General features: G+C 47.5%; 1 protein-coding gene, 1 long non-coding RNA gene and 10 other non-coding genes across 13 annotated transcripts in view; 10 read left to right on the forward strand and 2 right to left on the reverse strand.

Moving 5' to 3' along the window:
- Positions 1–17,433, reverse strand: part of LOC141756678 (uncharacterized) — a 254,987-nt gene that overhangs the window by 81,008 nt on the left and 156,546 nt on the right. The gene's annotated exons all lie outside the window — the stretch shown is intronic.
- LOC141756667 (delta(14)-sterol reductase TM7SF2-like) overlaps positions 1–17,433 on the reverse strand; it is a 184,247-nt gene that overhangs the window by 45,529 nt on the left and 121,285 nt on the right. The gene's annotated exons all lie outside the window — the stretch shown is intronic.
- Positions 681–753, forward strand: trnav-aac (transfer RNA valine (anticodon AAC)). Its single transcript has one exon. It is a non-coding gene; the product is annotated as a tRNA-Val (tRNA).
- On the forward strand, positions 2,410–2,482 carry trnav-aac (transfer RNA valine (anticodon AAC)). Its single transcript has one exon. It is a non-coding gene; the product is annotated as a tRNA-Val (tRNA).
- trnav-aac (transfer RNA valine (anticodon AAC)) lies at positions 4,139–4,211 on the forward strand. The gene has a single exon. It is a non-coding gene; the product is annotated as a tRNA-Val (tRNA).
- On the forward strand, positions 5,868–5,940 carry trnav-aac (transfer RNA valine (anticodon AAC)). Its single transcript has one exon. It is a non-coding gene; the product is annotated as a tRNA-Val (tRNA).
- Positions 7,597–7,669, forward strand: trnav-aac (transfer RNA valine (anticodon AAC)). Its single transcript has one exon. It is a non-coding gene; the product is annotated as a tRNA-Val (tRNA).
- On the forward strand, positions 9,326–9,398 carry trnav-aac (transfer RNA valine (anticodon AAC)). Its single transcript has one exon. It is a non-coding gene; the product is annotated as a tRNA-Val (tRNA).
- Positions 11,055–11,127, forward strand: trnav-aac (transfer RNA valine (anticodon AAC)). Its single transcript has one exon. It is a non-coding gene; the product is annotated as a tRNA-Val (tRNA).
- trnav-aac (transfer RNA valine (anticodon AAC)) lies at positions 12,784–12,856 on the forward strand. The gene has a single exon. It is a non-coding gene; the product is annotated as a tRNA-Val (tRNA).
- On the forward strand, positions 14,513–14,585 carry trnav-aac (transfer RNA valine (anticodon AAC)). Its single transcript has one exon. It is a non-coding gene; the product is annotated as a tRNA-Val (tRNA).
- Positions 16,242–16,314, forward strand: trnav-aac (transfer RNA valine (anticodon AAC)). Its single transcript has one exon. It is a non-coding gene; the product is annotated as a tRNA-Val (tRNA).

The following is a 17,433-nucleotide window of genomic DNA, read 5'->3' on the forward strand; positions in this document are numbered from 1 at the left end:
AACAACTGCTGCTGCTTTACAACTTTTGTCTTTCTTGTTGAATAATCAGCAGCTGGTCTTCCGCGTGACAGGCGGAGATACTGTCCACTATACTAACGAGGACTGCTTCATCCCTGTTTTTGGCACGTCAACGGGCAGGGGGCGCTGTTCCAGTGTATACGGGAAATATACAGAGATATACAGGGAATGATTGAAGTTGAAGGACAGCGACACATTTTGGTTGTGTTGGCTCTGGTAAATCGCAGATGTGAAATGTGGATGAAACCACGTAAATAGACCACTCAATGTCATGTCACGCTGAATTCGGAGGTGATGCCTTTCAGCATTGACTTGGGGGTTTCTGTACCTCAGTGGCTCAAATCTTTTTCTCTTTTGTGAATGTTGTTTTCATGCTGATAATGGGAGGACTGAAACCAGGCTACAATAAACCCTTTTCAACAAATGACTAGATTCATGATGAAGGACTGTTTCTAATAAAATAGACATTTATGGTTAGCGTGCCTACTGCATTTACTGTCACTCAAATCCATGACACAGCAGCTGTGACTGAATCCGGTTTAGAATTTATCATCTGATATCTCCAAGTCAAAAGCTAACATGACGTCTGGCATTTGAAATGTTTGCGGTGAAGTATGCAGGTGCATTAACGCGCCCAGATGCGTAAAAGGGCCTTTTCATCGGTTTCCGTAGTGTAGCGGTTATCACGTTCGCCTAACACGCGAAAGGTCCCCAGTTCGAAACTGGGCAGAAACACATTCCTTTGTTCATCCTTACTCTTTCACTGTCCAAGTCTGCCGAGTTGTATTCCCAGTACACCGGGTAATAAGTAACACTACTTGAAATCGTGTTTGGCTTCCTTCCTTCAGGGAATATATAGATACACGGGGAATCATTGAAGTTGAAGGACAGTGAGACATTCTGGTTGCGTTTGCTCTGGTCGACCGCGGATGTGAAATTTGGATACAACCGCGTAAATAGACTATTCAATGTCATGCCACGCTGAATTCAGAGTTTACACCTTTCAGCATTGACGTGGGGGTTTCTGTTCAACCATACAAGGATAAAGAGGTGGTCCACTGTTCCATGACCAGGACGGAATCCGCTCTGCTCCTTCTTGATCTGAGGCTAGCGCCACCTTTCCAGCACCCTTCCCAGAGAGGCTGAGCAGTGCGATACCTTCATGATTGGAGCACACCCTCCGGTCTCCCTTTTTACAAATGTGAATCACGGCCCCGTTCTGCCATCCCACAGGCACTGTCCCGGACCTCCATGCGAAACTGAAGAGGCGTGTCGGTCAAGACAGCCAAACAATGTGCAAAGCCTTAAGCATCTCAGAGCGAATCTCATCCACACCTGGCACCTTACCGCTGAAGAGCTTCTTAACTACCTCACACACCTCTGCCAGGGATATGGGTGACGCTTCCCCCAAGTCCTCAAACTCTGCCTCCTCCACGGAGGATGTGTTGGTCGGGCTCAGGAGCTCTTCAAAATGCTCTTTCCGCCGCTCGATAATATCCTCAGTCAGGGTCAGCAGTTCTGCTCCCCTGCTGAACACAGTCTCAGCCAAAACCTGCTCTCCCTTCTTGAGTCGTCTAACGGTTTGCCAGAACTTCCATGATGCCAAAAGAAAGTCCTTCTCCGCAGCCTCCCGGAAACCAACATATGGTAGGAATATCACATTGCGTGCTGAGTGGCTGCTAATTGGGAATTCTCCATTCTGCTGTGAAGTAACAACTGCTGCTGCTTTACAACTTTTGTCTTTCTTGTTGAATAATCAGCAGCTGGTCTTCCGCGTGACAGGCGGAGATACTGTCCACTATACTAACGAGGACTGCTTCATCCCTGTTTTTGGCACGTCAACGGGCAGGGGGCGCTGTTCCAGTGTATACGGGAAATATACAGAGATATACAGGGAATGATTGAAGTTGAAGGACAGCGACACATTTTGGTTGTGTTGGCTCTGGTAAATCGCAGATGTGAAATGTGGATGAAACCACGTAAATAGACCACTCAATGTCATGTCACGCTGAATTCGGAGGTGATGCCTTTCAGCATTGACTTGGGGGTTTCTGTACCTCAGTGGCTCAAATCTTTTTCTTTTTTGTGAATGTTGTTTTCATGCTGATAATGGGAGGACTGAAACCAGGCTACAATAAACCCTTTTCAACAAATGACTAGATTCATGATGAAGGACTGTTTCTAATAAAATAGACATTTATGGTTAGCGTGCCTACTGCATTTACTGTCACTCAAATCCATGACACAGCAGCTGTGACTGAATCCGGTTTAGAATTTATCATCTGATATCTCCAAGTCAAAAGCTAACATGACGTCTGGCATTTGAAATGTTTGCGGTGAAGTATGCAGGTGCATTAACGCGCCCAGATGCGTAAAAGGGCCTTTTCATCGGTTTCCGTAGTGTAGCGGTTATCACGTTCGCCTAACACGCGAAAGGTCCCCTGTTCGAAACTGGGCAGAAACACATTCCTTTGTTCATCCTTACTCTTTCACTGTCCAAGTCTGCCGAGTTGTATTCCCAGTACACCGGGTAATAAGTAACACTACTTGAAATCGTGTTTGGCTTCCTTCCTTCAGGGAATATATAGATACACGGGGAATCATTGAAGTTGAAGGACAGTGAGACATTCTGGTTGCGTTTGCTCTGGTCGACCGCGGATGTGAAATTTGGATACAACCGCGTAAATAGACTATTCAATGTCATGCCACGCTGAATTCAGAGTTTACACCTTTCAGCATTGACGTGGGGGTTTCTGTTCAACCATACAAGGATAAAGAGGTGGTCCACTGTTCCATGACCAGGACGGAATCCGCTCTGCTCCTTCTTGATCTGAGGCTAGCGCCACCTTTCCAGCACCCTTCCCAGAGAGGCTGAGCAGTGCGATACCTTCATGATTGGAGCACACCCTCCGGTCTCCCTTTTTACAAATGTGAATCACGGCCCCGTTCTGCCATCCCACAGGCACTGTCCCGGACCTCCATGCGAAACTGAAGAGGCGTGTCGGTCAAGACAGCCAAACAATGTGCAAAGCCTTAAGCATCTCAGAGCGAATCTCATCCACACCTGGCACCTTACCGCTGAAGAGCTTCTTAACTACCTCACACACCTCTGCCAGGGATATGGGTGACGCTTCCCCCAAGTCCTCAAACTCTGCCTCCTCCACGGAGGATGTGTTGGTCGGGCTCAGGAGCTCTTCAAAATGCTCTTTCCGCCGCTCGATAATATCCTCAGTCAGGGTCAGCAGTTCTGCTCCCCTGCTGAACACAGTCTGAGCCAAAACCTGCTCTCCCTTCTTGAGTCGTCTAACGGTTTGCCAGAACTTCCATGATGCCAAAAGAAAGTCCTTCTCCGCAGCCTCCCGGAAACCAACATATGGTAGGAATATCACATTGCGTGCTGAGTGGCTGCTAATTGGGAATTCTCCATTCTGCTGTGAAGTAACAACTGCTGCTGCTTTACAACTTTTGTCTTTCTTGTTGAATAATCAGCAGCTGGTCTTCCGCGTGACAGGCGGAGATACTGTCCACTATACTAACGAGGACTGCTTCATCCCTGTTTTTGGCACGTCAACGGGCAGGGGGCGCTGTTCCAGTGTATACGGGAAATATACAGAGATATACAGGGAATGATTGAAGTTGAAGGACAGCGACACATTTTGGTTGTGTTGGCTCTGGTAAATCGCAGATGTGAAATGTGGATGAAACCACGTAAATAGACCACTCAATGTCATGTCACGCTGAATTCGGAGGTGATGCCTTTCAGCATTGACTTGGGGGTTTCTGTACCTCAGTGGCTCAAATCTTTTTCTCTTTTGTGAATGTTGTTTTCATGCTGATAATGGGAGGACTGAAACCAGGCTACAATAAACCCTTTTCAACAAATGACTAGATTCATGATGAAGGACTGTTTCTAATAAAATAGACATTTATGGTTAGCGTGCCTACTGCATTTACTGTCACTCAAATCCATGACACAGCAGCTGTGACTGAATCCGGTTTAGAATTTATCATCTGATATCTCCAAGTCAAAAGCTAACATGACGTCTGGCATTTGAAATGTTTGCGGTGAAGTATGCAGGTGCATTAACGCGCCCAGATGCGTAAAAGGGCCTTTTCATCGGTTTCCGTAGTGTAGCGGTTATCACGTTCGCCTAACACGCGAAAGGTCCCCAGTTCGAAACTGGGCAGAAACACATTCCTTTGTTCATCCTTACTCTTTCACTGTCCAAGTCTGCCGAGTTGTATTCCCAGTACACCGGGTAATAAGTAACACTACTTGAAATCGTGTTTGGCTTCCTTCCTTCAGGGAATATATAGATACACGGGGAATCATTGAAGTTGAAGGACAGTGAGACATTCTGGTTGCGTTTGCTCTGGTCGACCGCGGATGTGAAATTTGGATACAACCGCGTAAATAGACTATTCAATGTCATGCCACGCTGAATTCAGAGTTTACACCTTTCAGCATTGACGTGGGGGTTTCTGTTCAACCATACAAGGATAAAGAGGTGGTCCACTGTTCCATGACCAGGACGGAATCCGCTCTGCTCCTTCTTGATCTGAGGCTAGCGCCACCTTTCCAGCACCCTTCCCAGAGAGGCTGAGCAGTGCGATACCTTCATGATTGGAGCACACCCTCCGGTCTCCCTTTTTACAAATGTGAATCACGGCCCCGTTCTGCCATCCCACAGGCACTGTCCCGGACCTCCATGCGAAACTGAAGAGGCGTGTCGGTCAAGACAGCCAAACAATGTGCAAAGCCTTAAGCATCTCAGAGCGAATCTCATCCACACCTGGCACCTTACCGCTGAAGAGCTTCTTAACTACCTCACACACCTCTGCCAGGGATATGGGTGACGCTTCCCCCAAGTCCTCAAACTCTGCCTCCTCCACGGAGGATGTGTTGGTCGGGCTCAGGAGCTCTTCAAAATGCTCTTTCCGCCGCTCGATAATATCCTCAGTCAGGGTCAGCAGTTCTGCTCCCCTGCTGAACACAGTCTCAGCCAAAACCTGCTCTCCCTTCTTGAGTCGTCTAACGGTTTGCCAGAACTTCCATGATGCCAAAAGAAAGTCCTTCTCCGCAGCCTCCCGGAAACCAACATATGGTAGGAATATCACATTGCGTGCTGAGTGGCTGCTAATTGGGAATTCTCCATTCTGCTGTGAAGTAACAACTGCTGCTGCTTTACAACTTTTGTCTTTCTTGTTGAATAATCAGCAGCTGGTCTTCCGCGTGACAGGCGGAGATACTGTCCACTATACTAACGAGGACTGCTTCATCCCTGTTTTTGGCACGTCAACGGGCAGGGGGCGCTGTTCCAGTGTATACGGGAAATATACAGAGATATACAGGGAATGATTGAAGTTGAAGGACAGCGACACATTTTGGTTGTGTTGGCTCTGGTAAATCGCAGATGTGAAATGTGGATGAAACCACGTAAATAGACCACTCAATGTCATGTCACGCTGAATTCGGAGGTGATGCCTTTCAGCATTGACTTGGGGGTTTCTGTACCTCAGTGGCTCAAATCTTTTTCTTTTTTGTGAATGTTGTTTTCATGCTGATAATGGGAGGACTGAAACCAGGCTACAATAAACCCTTTTCAACAAATGACTAGATTCATGATGAAGGACTGTTTCTAATAAAATAGACATTTATGGTTAGCGTGCCTACTGCATTTACTGTCACTCAAATCCATGACACAGCAGCTGTGACTGAATCCGGTTTAGAATTTATCATCTGATATCTCCAAGTCAAAAGCTAACATGACGTCTGGCATTTGAAATGTTTGCGGTGAAGTATGCAGGTGCATTAACGCGCCCAGATGCGTAAAAGGGCCTTTTCATCGGTTTCCGTAGTGTAGCGGTTATCACGTTCGCCTAACACGCGAAAGGTCCCCAGTTCGAAACTGGGCAGAAACACATTCCTTTGTTCATCCTTACTCTTTCACTGTCCAAGTCTGCCGAGTTGTATTCCCAGTACACCGGGTAATAAGTAACACTACTTGAAATCGTGTTTGGCTTCCTTCCTTCAGGGAATATATAGATACACGGGGAATCATTGAAGTTGAAGGACAGTGAGACATTCTGGTTGCGTTTGCTCTGGTCGACCGCGGATGTGAAATTTGGATACAACCGCGTAAATAGACTATTCAATGTCATGCCACGCTGAATTCAGAGTTTACACCTTTCAGCATTGACGTGGGGGTTTCTGTTCAACCATACAAGGATAAAGAGGTGGTCCACTGTTCCATGACCAGGACGGAATCCGCTCTGCTCCTTCTTGATCTGAGGCTAGCGCCACCTTTCCAGCACCCTTCCCAGAGAGGCTGAGCAGTGCGATACCTTCATGATTGGAGCACACCCTCCGGTCTCCCTTTTTACAAATGTGAATCACGGCCCCGTTCTGCCATCCCACAGGCACTGTCCCGGACCTCCATGCGAAACTGAAGAGGCGTGTCGGTCAAGACAGCCAAACAATGTGCAAAGCCTTAAGCATCTCAGAGCGAATCTCATCCACACCTGGCACCTTACCGCTGAAGAGCTTCTTAACTACCTCACACACCTCTGCCAGGGATATGGGTGACGCTTCCCCCAAGTCCTCAAACTCTGCCTCCTCCACGGAGGATGTGTTGGTCGGGCTCAGGAGCTCTTCAAAATGCTCTTTCCGCCGCTCGATAATATCCTCAGTCAGGGTCAGCAGTTCTGCTCCCCTGCTGAACACAGTCTGAGCCAAAACCTGCTCTCCCTTCTTGAGTCGTCTAACGGTTTGCCAGAACTTCCATGATGCCAAAAGAAAGTCCTTCTCCGCAGCCTCCCGGAAACCAACATATGGTAGGAATATCACATTGCGTGCTGAGTGGCTGCTAATTGGGAATTCTCCATTCTGCTGTGAAGTAACAACTGCTGCTGCTTTACAACTTTTGTCTTTCTTGTTGAATAATCAGCAGCTGGTCTTCCGCGTGACAGGCGGAGATACTGTCCACTATACTAACGAGGACTGCTTCATCCCTGTTTTTGGCACGTCAACGGGCAGGGGGCGCTGTTCCAGTGTATACGGGAAATATACAGAGATATACAGGGAATGATTGAAGTTGAAGGACAGCGACACATTTTGGTTGTGTTGGCTCTGGTAAATCGCAGATGTGAAATGTGGATGAAACCACGTAAATAGACCACTCAATGTCATGTCACGCTGAATTCGGAGGTGATGCCTTTCAGCATTGACTTGGGGGTTTCTGTACCTCAGTGGCTCAAATCTTTTTCTCTTTTGTGAATGTTGTTTTCATGCTGATAATGGGAGGACTGAAACCAGGCTACAATAAACCCTTTTCAACAAATGACTAGATTCATGATGAAGGACTGTTTCTAATAAAATAGACATTTATGGTTAGCGTGCCTACTGCATTTACTGTCACTCAAATCCATGACACAGCAGCTGTGACTGAATCCGGTTTAGAATTTATCATCTGATATCTCCAAGTCAAAAGCTAACATGACGTCTGGCATTTGAAATGTTTGCGGTGAAGTATGCAGGTGCATTAACGCGCCCAGATGCGTAAAAGGGCCTTTTCATCGGTTTCCGTAGTGTAGCGGTTATCACGTTCGCCTAACACGCGAAAGGTCCCCAGTTCGAAACTGGGCAGAAACACATTCCTTTGTTCATCCTTACTCTTTCACTGTCCAAGTCTGCCGAGTTGTATTCCCAGTACACCGGGTAATAAGTAACACTACTTGAAATCGTGTTTGGCTTCCTTCCTTCAGGGAATATATAGATACACGGGGAATCATTGAAGTTGAAGGACAGTGAGACATTCTGGTTGCGTTTGCTCTGGTCGACCGCGGATGTGAAATTTGGATACAACCGCGTAAATAGACTATTCAATGTCATGCCACGCTGAATTCAGAGTTTACACCTTTCAGCATTGACGTGGGGGTTTCTGTTCAACCATACAAGGATAAAGAGGTGGTCCACTGTTCCATGACCAGGACGGAATCCGCTCTGCTCCTTCTTGATCTGAGGCTAGCGCCACCTTTCCAGCACCCTTCCCAGAGAGGCTGAGCAGTGCGATACCTTCATGATTGGAGCACACCCTCCGGTCTCCCTTTTTACAAATGTGAATCACGGCCCCGTTCTGCCATCCCACAGGCACTGTCCCGGACCTCCATGCGAAACTGAAGAGGCGTGTCGGTCAAGACAGCCAAACAATGTGCAAAGCCTTAAGCATCTCAGAGCGAATCTCATCCACACCTGGCACCTTACCGCTGAAGAGCTTCTTAACTACCTCACACACCTCTGCCAGGGATATGGGTGACGCTTCCCCCAAGTCCTCAAACTCTGCCTCCTCCACGGAGGATGTGTTGGTCGGGCTCAGGAGCTCTTCAAAATGCTCTTTCCGCCGCTCGATAATATCCTCAGTCAGGGTCAGCAGTTCTGCTCCCCTGCTGAACACAGTCTCAGCCAAAACCTGCTCTCCCTTCTTGAGTCGTCTAACGGTTTGCCAGAACTTCCATGATGCCAAAAGAAAGTCCTTCTCCGCAGCCTCCCGGAAACCAACATATGGTAGGAATATCACATTGCGTGCTGAGTGGCTGCTAATTGGGAATTCTCCATTCTGCTGTGAAGTAACAACTGCTGCTGCTTTACAACTTTTGTCTTTCTTGTTGAATAATCAGCAGCTGGTCTTCCGCGTGACAGGCGGAGATACTGTCCACTATACTAACGAGGACTGCTTCATCCCTGTTTTTGGCACGTCAACGGGCAGGGGGCGCTGTTCCAGTGTATACGGGAAATATACAGAGATATACAGGGAATGATTGAAGTTGAAGGACAGCGACACATTTTGGTTGTGTTGGCTCTGGTAAATCGCAGATGTGAAATGTGGATGAAACCACGTAAATAGACCACTCAATGTCATGTCACGCTGAATTCGGAGGTGATGCCTTTCAGCATTGACTTGGGGGTTTCTGTACCTCAGTGGCTCAAATCTTTTTCTTTTTTGTGAATGTTGTTTTCATGCTGATAATGGGAGGACTGAAACCAGGCTACAATAAACCCTTTTCAACAAATGACTAGATTCATGATGAAGGACTGTTTCTAATAAAATAGACATTTATGGTTAGCGTGCCTACTGCATTTACTGTCACTCAAATCCATGACACAGCAGCTGTGACTGAATCCGGTTTAGAATTTATCATCTGATATCTCCAAGTCAAAAGCTAACATGACGTCTGGCATTTGAAATGTTTGCGGTGAAGTATGCAGGTGCATTAACGCGCCCAGATGCGTAAAAGGGCCTTTTCATCGGTTTCCGTAGTGTAGCGGTTATCACGTTCGCCTAACACGCGAAAGGTCCCCTGTTCGAAACTGGGCAGAAACACATTCCTTTGTTCATCCTTACTCTTTCACTGTCCAAGTCTGCCGAGTTGTATTCCCAGTACACCGGGTAATAAGTAACACTACTTGAAATCGTGTTTGGCTTCCTTCCTTCAGGGAATATATAGATACACGGGGAATCATTGAAGTTGAAGGACAGTGAGACATTCTGGTTGCGTTTGCTCTGGTCGACCGCGGATGTGAAATTTGGATACAACCGCGTAAATAGACTATTCAATGTCATGCCACGCTGAATTCAGAGTTTACACCTTTCAGCATTGACGTGGGGGTTTCTGTTCAACCATACAAGGATAAAGAGGTGGTCCACTGTTCCATGACCAGGACGGAATCCGCTCTGCTCCTTCTTGATCTGAGGCTAGCGCCACCTTTCCAGCACCCTTCCCAGAGAGGCTGAGCAGTGCGATACCTTCATGATTGGAGCACACCCTCCGGTCTCCCTTTTTACAAATGTGAATCACGGCCCCGTTCTGCCATCCCACAGGCACTGTCCCGGACCTCCATGCGAAACTGAAGAGGCGTGTCGGTCAAGACAGCCAAACAATGTGCAAAGCCTTAAGCATCTCAGAGCGAATCTCATCCACACCTGGCACCTTACCGCTGAAGAGCTTCTTAACTACCTCACACACCTCTGCCAGGGATATGGGTGACGCTTCCCCCAAGTCCTCAAACTCTGCCTCCTCCACGGAGGATGTGTTGGTCGGGCTCAGGAGCTCTTCAAAATGCTCTTTCCGCCGCTCGATAATATCCTCAGTCAGGGTCAGCAGTTCTGCTCCCCTGCTGAACACAGTCTGAGCCAAAACCTGCTCTCCCTTCTTGAGTCGTCTAACGGTTTGCCAGAACTTCCATGATGCCAAAAGAAAGTCCTTCTCCGCAGCCTCCCGGAAACCAACATATGGTAGGAATATCACATTGCGTGCTGAGTGGCTGCTAATTGGGAATTCTCCATTCTGCTGTGAAGTAACAACTGCTGCTGCTTTACAACTTTTGTCTTTCTTGTTGAATAATCAGCAGCTGGTCTTCCGCGTGACAGGCGGAGATACTGTCCACTATACTAACGAGGACTGCTTCATCCCTGTTTTTGGCACGTCAACGGGCAGGGGGCGCTGTTCCAGTGTATACGGGAAATATACAGAGATATACAGGGAATGATTGAAGTTGAAGGACAGCGACACATTTTGGTTGTGTTGGCTCTGGTAAATCGCAGATGTGAAATGTGGATGAAACCACGTAAATAGACCACTCAATGTCATGTCACGCTGAATTCGGAGGTGATGCCTTTCAGCATTGACTTGGGGGTTTCTGTACCTCAGTGGCTCAAATCTTTTTCTCTTTTGTGAATGTTGTTTTCATGCTGATAATGGGAGGACTGAAACCAGGCTACAATAAACCCTTTTCAACAAATGACTAGATTCATGATGAAGGACTGTTTCTAATAAAATAGACATTTATGGTTAGCGTGCCTACTGCATTTACTGTCACTCAAATCCATGACACAGCAGCTGTGACTGAATCCGGTTTAGAATTTATCATCTGATATCTCCAAGTCAAAAGCTAACATGACGTCTGGCATTTGAAATGTTTGCGGTGAAGTATGCAGGTGCATTAACGCGCCCAGATGCGTAAAAGGGCCTTTTCATCGGTTTCCGTAGTGTAGCGGTTATCACGTTCGCCTAACACGCGAAAGGTCCCCAGTTCGAAACTGGGCAGAAACACATTCCTTTGTTCATCCTTACTCTTTCACTGTCCAAGTCTGCCGAGTTGTATTCCCAGTACACCGGGTAATAAGTAACACTACTTGAAATCGTGTTTGGCTTCCTTCCTTCAGGGAATATATAGATACACGGGGAATCATTGAAGTTGAAGGACAGTGAGACATTCTGGTTGCGTTTGCTCTGGTCGACCGCGGATGTGAAATTTGGATACAACCGCGTAAATAGACTATTCAATGTCATGCCACGCTGAATTCAGAGTTTACACCTTTCAGCATTGACGTGGGGGTTTCTGTTCAACCATACAAGGATAAAGAGGTGGTCCACTGTTCCATGACCAGGACGGAATCCGCTCTGCTCCTTCTTGATCTGAGGCTAGCGCCACCTTTCCAGCACCCTTCCCAGAGAGGCTGAGCAGTGCGATACCTTCATGATTGGAGCACACCCTCCGGTCTCCCTTTTTACAAATGTGAATCACGGCCCCGTTCTGCCATCCCACAGGCACTGTCCCGGACCTCCATGCGAAACTGAAGAGGCGTGTCGGTCAAGACAGCCAAACAATGTGCAAAGCCTTAAGCATCTCAGAGCGAATCTCATCCACACCTGGCACCTTACCGCTGAAGAGCTTCTTAACTACCTCACACACCTCTGCCAGGGATATGGGTGACGCTTCCCCCAAGTCCTCAAACTCTGCCTCCTCCACGGAGGATGTGTTGGTCGGGCTCAGGAGCTCTTCAAAATGCTCTTTCCGCCGCTCGATAATATCCTCAGTCAGGGTCAGCAGTTCTGCTCCCCTGCTGAACACAGTCTCAGCCAAAACCTGCTCTCCCTTCTTGAGTCGTCTAACGGTTTGCCAGAACTTCCATGATGCCAAAAGAAAGTCCTTCTCCGCAGCCTCCCGGAAACCAACATATGGTAGGAATATCACATTGCGTGCTGAGTGGCTGCTAATTGGGAATTCTCCATTCTGCTGTGAAGTAACAACTGCTGCTGCTTTACAACTTTTGTCTTTCTTGTTGAATAATCAGCAGCTGGTCTTCCGCGTGACAGGCGGAGATACTGTCCACTATACTAACGAGGACTGCTTCATCCCTGTTTTTGGCACGTCAACGGGCAGGGGGCGCTGTTCCAGTGTATACGGGAAATATACAGAGATATACAGGGAATGATTGAAGTTGAAGGACAGCGACACATTTTGGTTGTGTTGGCTCTGGTAAATCGCAGATGTGAAATGTGGATGAAACCACGTAAATAGACCACTCAATGTCATGTCACGCTGAATTCGGAGGTGATGCCTTTCAGCATTGACTTGGGGGTTTCTGTACCTCAGTGGCTCAAATCTTTTTCTTTTTTGTGAATGTTGTTTTCATGCTGATAATGGGAGGACTGAAACCAGGCTACAATAAACCCTTTTCAACAAATGACTAGATTCATGATGAAGGACTGTTTCTAATAAAATAGACATTTATGGTTAGCGTGCCTACTGCATTTACTGTCACTCAAATCCATGACACAGCAGCTGTGACTGAATCCGGTTTAGAATTTATCATCTGATATCTCCAAGTCAAAAGCTAACATGACGTCTGGCATTTGAAATGTTTGCGGTGAAGTATGCAGGTGCATTAACGCGCCCAGATGCGTAAAAGGGCCTTTTCATCGGTTTCCGTAGTGTAGCGGTTATCACGTTCGCCTAACACGCGAAAGGTCCCCAGTTCGAAACTGGGCAGAAACACATTCCTTTGTTCATCCTTACTCTTTCACTGTCCAAGTCTGCCGAGTTGTATTCCCAGTACACCGGGTAATAAGTAACACTACTTGAAATCGTGTTTGGCTTCCTTCCTTCAGGGAATATATAGATACACGGGGAATCATTGAAGTTGAAGGACAGTGAGACATTCTGGTTGCGTTTGCTCTGGTCGACCGCGGATGTGAAATTTGGATACAACCGCGTAAATAGACTATTCAATGTCATGCCACGCTGAATTCAGAGTTTACACCTTTCAGCATTGACGTGGGGGTTTCTGTTCAACCATACAAGGATAAAGAGGTGGTCCACTGTTCCATGACCAGGACGGAATCCGCTCTGCTCCTTCTTGATCTGAGGCTAGCGCCACCTTTCCAGCACCCTTCCCAGAGAGGCTGAGCAGTGCGATACCTTCATGATTGGAGCACACCCTCCGGTCTCCCTTTTTACAAATGTGAATCACGGCCCCGTTCTGCCATCCCACAGGCACTGTCCCGGACCTCCATGCGAAACTGAAGAGGCGTGTCGGTCAAGACAGCCAAACAATGTGCAAAGCCTTAAGCATCTCAGAGCGAATCTCATCCACACCTGGCACCTTACCGCTGAAGAGCTTCTTAACTACCTCACACACCTCTGCCAGGGATATGGGTGACGCTTCCCCCAAGTCCTCAAACTCTGCCTCCTCCACGGAGGATGTGTTGGTCGGGCTCAGGAGCTCTTCAAAATGCTCTTTCCGCCGCTCGATAATATCCTCAGTCAGGGTCAGCAGTTCTGCTCCCCTGCTGAACACAGTCTCAGCCAAAACCTGCTCTCCCTTCTTGAGTCGTCTAACGGTTTGCCAGAACTTCCATGATGCCAAAAGAAAGTCCTTCTCCGCAGCCTCCCGGAAACCAACATATGGTAGGAATATCACATTGCGTGCTGAGTGGCTGCTAATTGGGAATTCTCCATTCTGCTGTGAAGTAACAACTGCTGCTGCTTTACAACTTTTGTCTTTCTTGTTGAATAATCAGCAGCTGGTCTTCCGCGTGACAGGCGGAGATACTGTCCACTATACTAACGAGGACTGCTTCATCCCTGTTTTTGGCACGTCAACGGGCAGGGGGCGCTGTTCCAGTGTATACGGGAAATATACAGAGATATACAGGGAATGATTGAAGTTGAAGGACAGCGACACATTTTGGTTGTGTTGGCTCTGGTAAATCGCAGATGTGAAATGTGGATGAAACCACGTAAATAGACCACTCAATGTCATGTCACGCTGAATTCGGAGGTGATGCCTTTCAGCATTGACTTGGGGGTTTCTGTACCTCAGTGGCTCAAATCTTTTTCTTTTTTGTGAATGTTGTTTTCATGCTGATAATGGGAGGACTGAAACCAGGCTACAATAAACCCTTTTCAACAAATGACTAGATTCATGATGAAGGACTGTTTCTAATAAAATAGACATTTATGGTTAGCGTGCCTACTGCATTTACTGTCACTCAAATCCATGACACAGCAGCTGTGACTGAATCCGGTTTAGAATTTATCATCTGATATCTCCAAGTCAAAAGCTAACATGACGTCTGGCATTTGAAATGTTTGCGGTGAAGTATGCAGGTGCATTAACGCGCCCAGATGCGTAAAAGGGCCTTTTCATCGGTTTCCGTAGTGTAGCGGTTATCACGTTCGCCTAACACGCGAAAGGTCCCCAGTTCGAAACTGGGCAGAAACACATTCCTTTGTTCATCCTTACTCTTTCACTGTCCAAGTCTGCCGAGTTGTATTCCCAGTACACCGGGTAATAAGTAACACTACTTGAAATCGTGTTTGGCTTCCTTCCTTCAGGGAATATATAGATACACGGGGAATCATTGAAGTTGAAGGACAGTGAGACATTCTGGTTGCGTTTGCTCTGGTCGACCGCGGATGTGAAATTTGGATACAACCGCGTAAATAGACTATTCAATGTCATGCCACGCTGAATTCAGAGTTTACACCTTTCAGCATTGACGTGGGGGTTTCTGTTCAACCATACAAGGATAAAGAGGTGGTCCACTGTTCCATGACCAGGACGGAATCCGCTCTGCTCCTTCTTGATCTGAGGCTAGCGCCACCTTTCCAGCACCCTTCCCAGAGAGGCTGAGCAGTGCGATACCTTCATGATTGGAGCACACCCTCCGGTCTCCCTTTTTACAAATGTGAATCACGGCCCCGTTCTGCCATCCCACAGGCACTGTCCCGGACCTCCATGCGAAACTGAAGAGGCGTGTCGGTCAAGACAGCCAAACAATGTGCAAAGCCTTAAGCATCTCAGAGCGAATCTCATCCACACCTGGCACCTTACCGCTGAAGAGCTTCTTAACTACCTCACACACCTCTGCCAGGGATATGGGTGACGCTTCCCCCAAGTCCTCAAACTCTGCCTCCTCCACGGAGGATGTGTTGGTCGGGCTCAGGAGCTCTTCAAAATGCTCTTTCCGCCGCTCGATAATATCCTCAGTCAGGGTCAGCAGTTCTGCTCCCCTGCTGAACACAGTCTGAGCCAAAACCTGCTCTCCCTTCTTGAGTCGTCTAACGGTTTGCCAGAACTTCCATGATGCCAAAAGAAAGTCCTTCTCCGCAGCCTCCCGGAAACCAACATATGGTAGGAATATCACATTGCGTGCTGAGTGGCTGCTAATTGGGAATTCTCCATTCTGCTGTGAAGTAACAACTGCTGCTGCTTTACAACTTTTGTCTTTCTTGTTGAATAATCAGCAGCTGGTCTTCCGCGTGACAGGCGGAGATACTGTCCACTATACTAACGAGGACTGCTTCATCCCTGTTTTTGGCACGTCAACGGGCAGGGGGCGCTGTTCCAGTGTATACGGGAAATATACAGAGATATACAGGGAATGATTGAAGTTGAAGGACAGCGACACATTTTGGTTGTGTTGGCTCTGGTAAATCGCAGATGTGAAATGTGGATGAAACCACGTAAATAGACCACTCAATGTCATGTCACGCTGAATTCGGAGGTGATGCCTTTCAGCATTGACTTGGGGGTTTCTGTACCTCAGTGGCTCAAATCTTTTTCTTTTTTGTGAATGTTGTTTTCATGCTGATAATGGGAGGACTGAAACCAGGCTACAATAAACCCTTTTCAACAAATGACTAGATTCATGATGAAGGACTGTTTCTAATAAAATAGACATTTATGGTTAGCGTGCCTACTGCATTTACTGTCACTCAAATCCATGACACAGCAGCTGTGACTGAATCCGGTTTAGAATTTATCATCTGATATCTCCAAGTCAAAAGCTAACATGACGTCTGGCATTTGAAATGTTTGCGGTGAAGTATGCAGGTGCATTAACGCGCCCAGATGCGTAAAAGGGCCTTTTCATCGGTTTCCGTAGTGTAGCGGTTATCACGTTCGCCTAACACGCGAAAGGTCCCCAGTTCGAAACTGGGCAGAAACACATTCCTTTGTTCATCCTTACTCTTTCACTGTCCAAGTCTGCCGAGTTGTATTCCCAGTACACCGGGTAATAAGTAACACTACTTGAAATCGTGTTTGGCTTCCTTCCTTCAGGGAATATATAGATACACGGGGAATCATTGAAGTTGAAGGACAGTGAGACATTCTGGTTGCGTTTGCTCTGGTCGACCGCGGATGTGAAATTTGGATACAACCGCGTAAATAGACTATTCAATGTCATGCCACGCTGAATTCAGAGTTTACACCTTTCAGCATTGACGTGGGGGTTTCTGTTCAACCATACAAGGATAAAGAGGTGGTCCACTGTTCCATGACCAGGACGGAATCCGCTCTGCTCCTTCTTGATCTGAGGCTAGCGCCACCTTTCCAGCACCCTTCCCAGAGAGGCTGAGCAGTGCGATACCTTCATGATTGGAGCACACCCTCCGGTCTCCCTTTTTACAAATGTGAATCACGGCCCCGTTCTGCCATCCCACAGGCACTGTCCCGGACCTCCATGCGAAACTGAAGAGGCGTGTCGGTCAAGACAGCCAAACAATGTGCAAAGCCTTAAGCATCTCAGAGCGAATCTCATCCACACCTGGCACCTTACCGCTGAAGAGCTTCTTAACTACCTCACACACCTCTGCCAGGGATATGGGTGACGCTTCCCCCAAGTCCTCAAACTCTGCCTCCTCCACGGAGGATGTGTTGGTCGGGCTCAGGAGCTCTTCAAAATGCTCTTTCCGCCGCTCGATAATATCCTCAGTCAGGGTCAGCAGTTCTGCTCCCCTGCTGAACACAGTCTCAGCCAAAACCTGCTCTCCCTTCTTGAGTCGTCTAACGGTTTGCCAGAACTTCCATGATGCCAAAAGAAAGTCCTTCTCCGCAGCCTCCCGGAAACCAACATATGGTAGGAATATCACATTGCGTGCTGAGTGGCTGCTAATTGGGAATTCTCCATTCTGCTGTGAAGTAACAACTGCTGCTGCTTTACAACTTTTGTCTTTCTTGTTGAATAATCAGCAGCTGGTCTTCCGCGTGACAGGCGGAGATACTGTCCACTATACTAACGAGGACTGCTTCATCCCTGTTTTTGGCACGTCAACGGGCAGGGGGC

Source organism: Sebastes fasciatus, chromosome 18 (genome assembly GCF_043250625.1).
Source record: "Sebastes fasciatus isolate fSebFas1 chromosome 18, fSebFas1.pri, whole genome shotgun sequence".
Lineage (NCBI taxonomy): Eukaryota > Metazoa > Chordata > Actinopteri > Perciformes > Sebastidae > Sebastes > Sebastes fasciatus.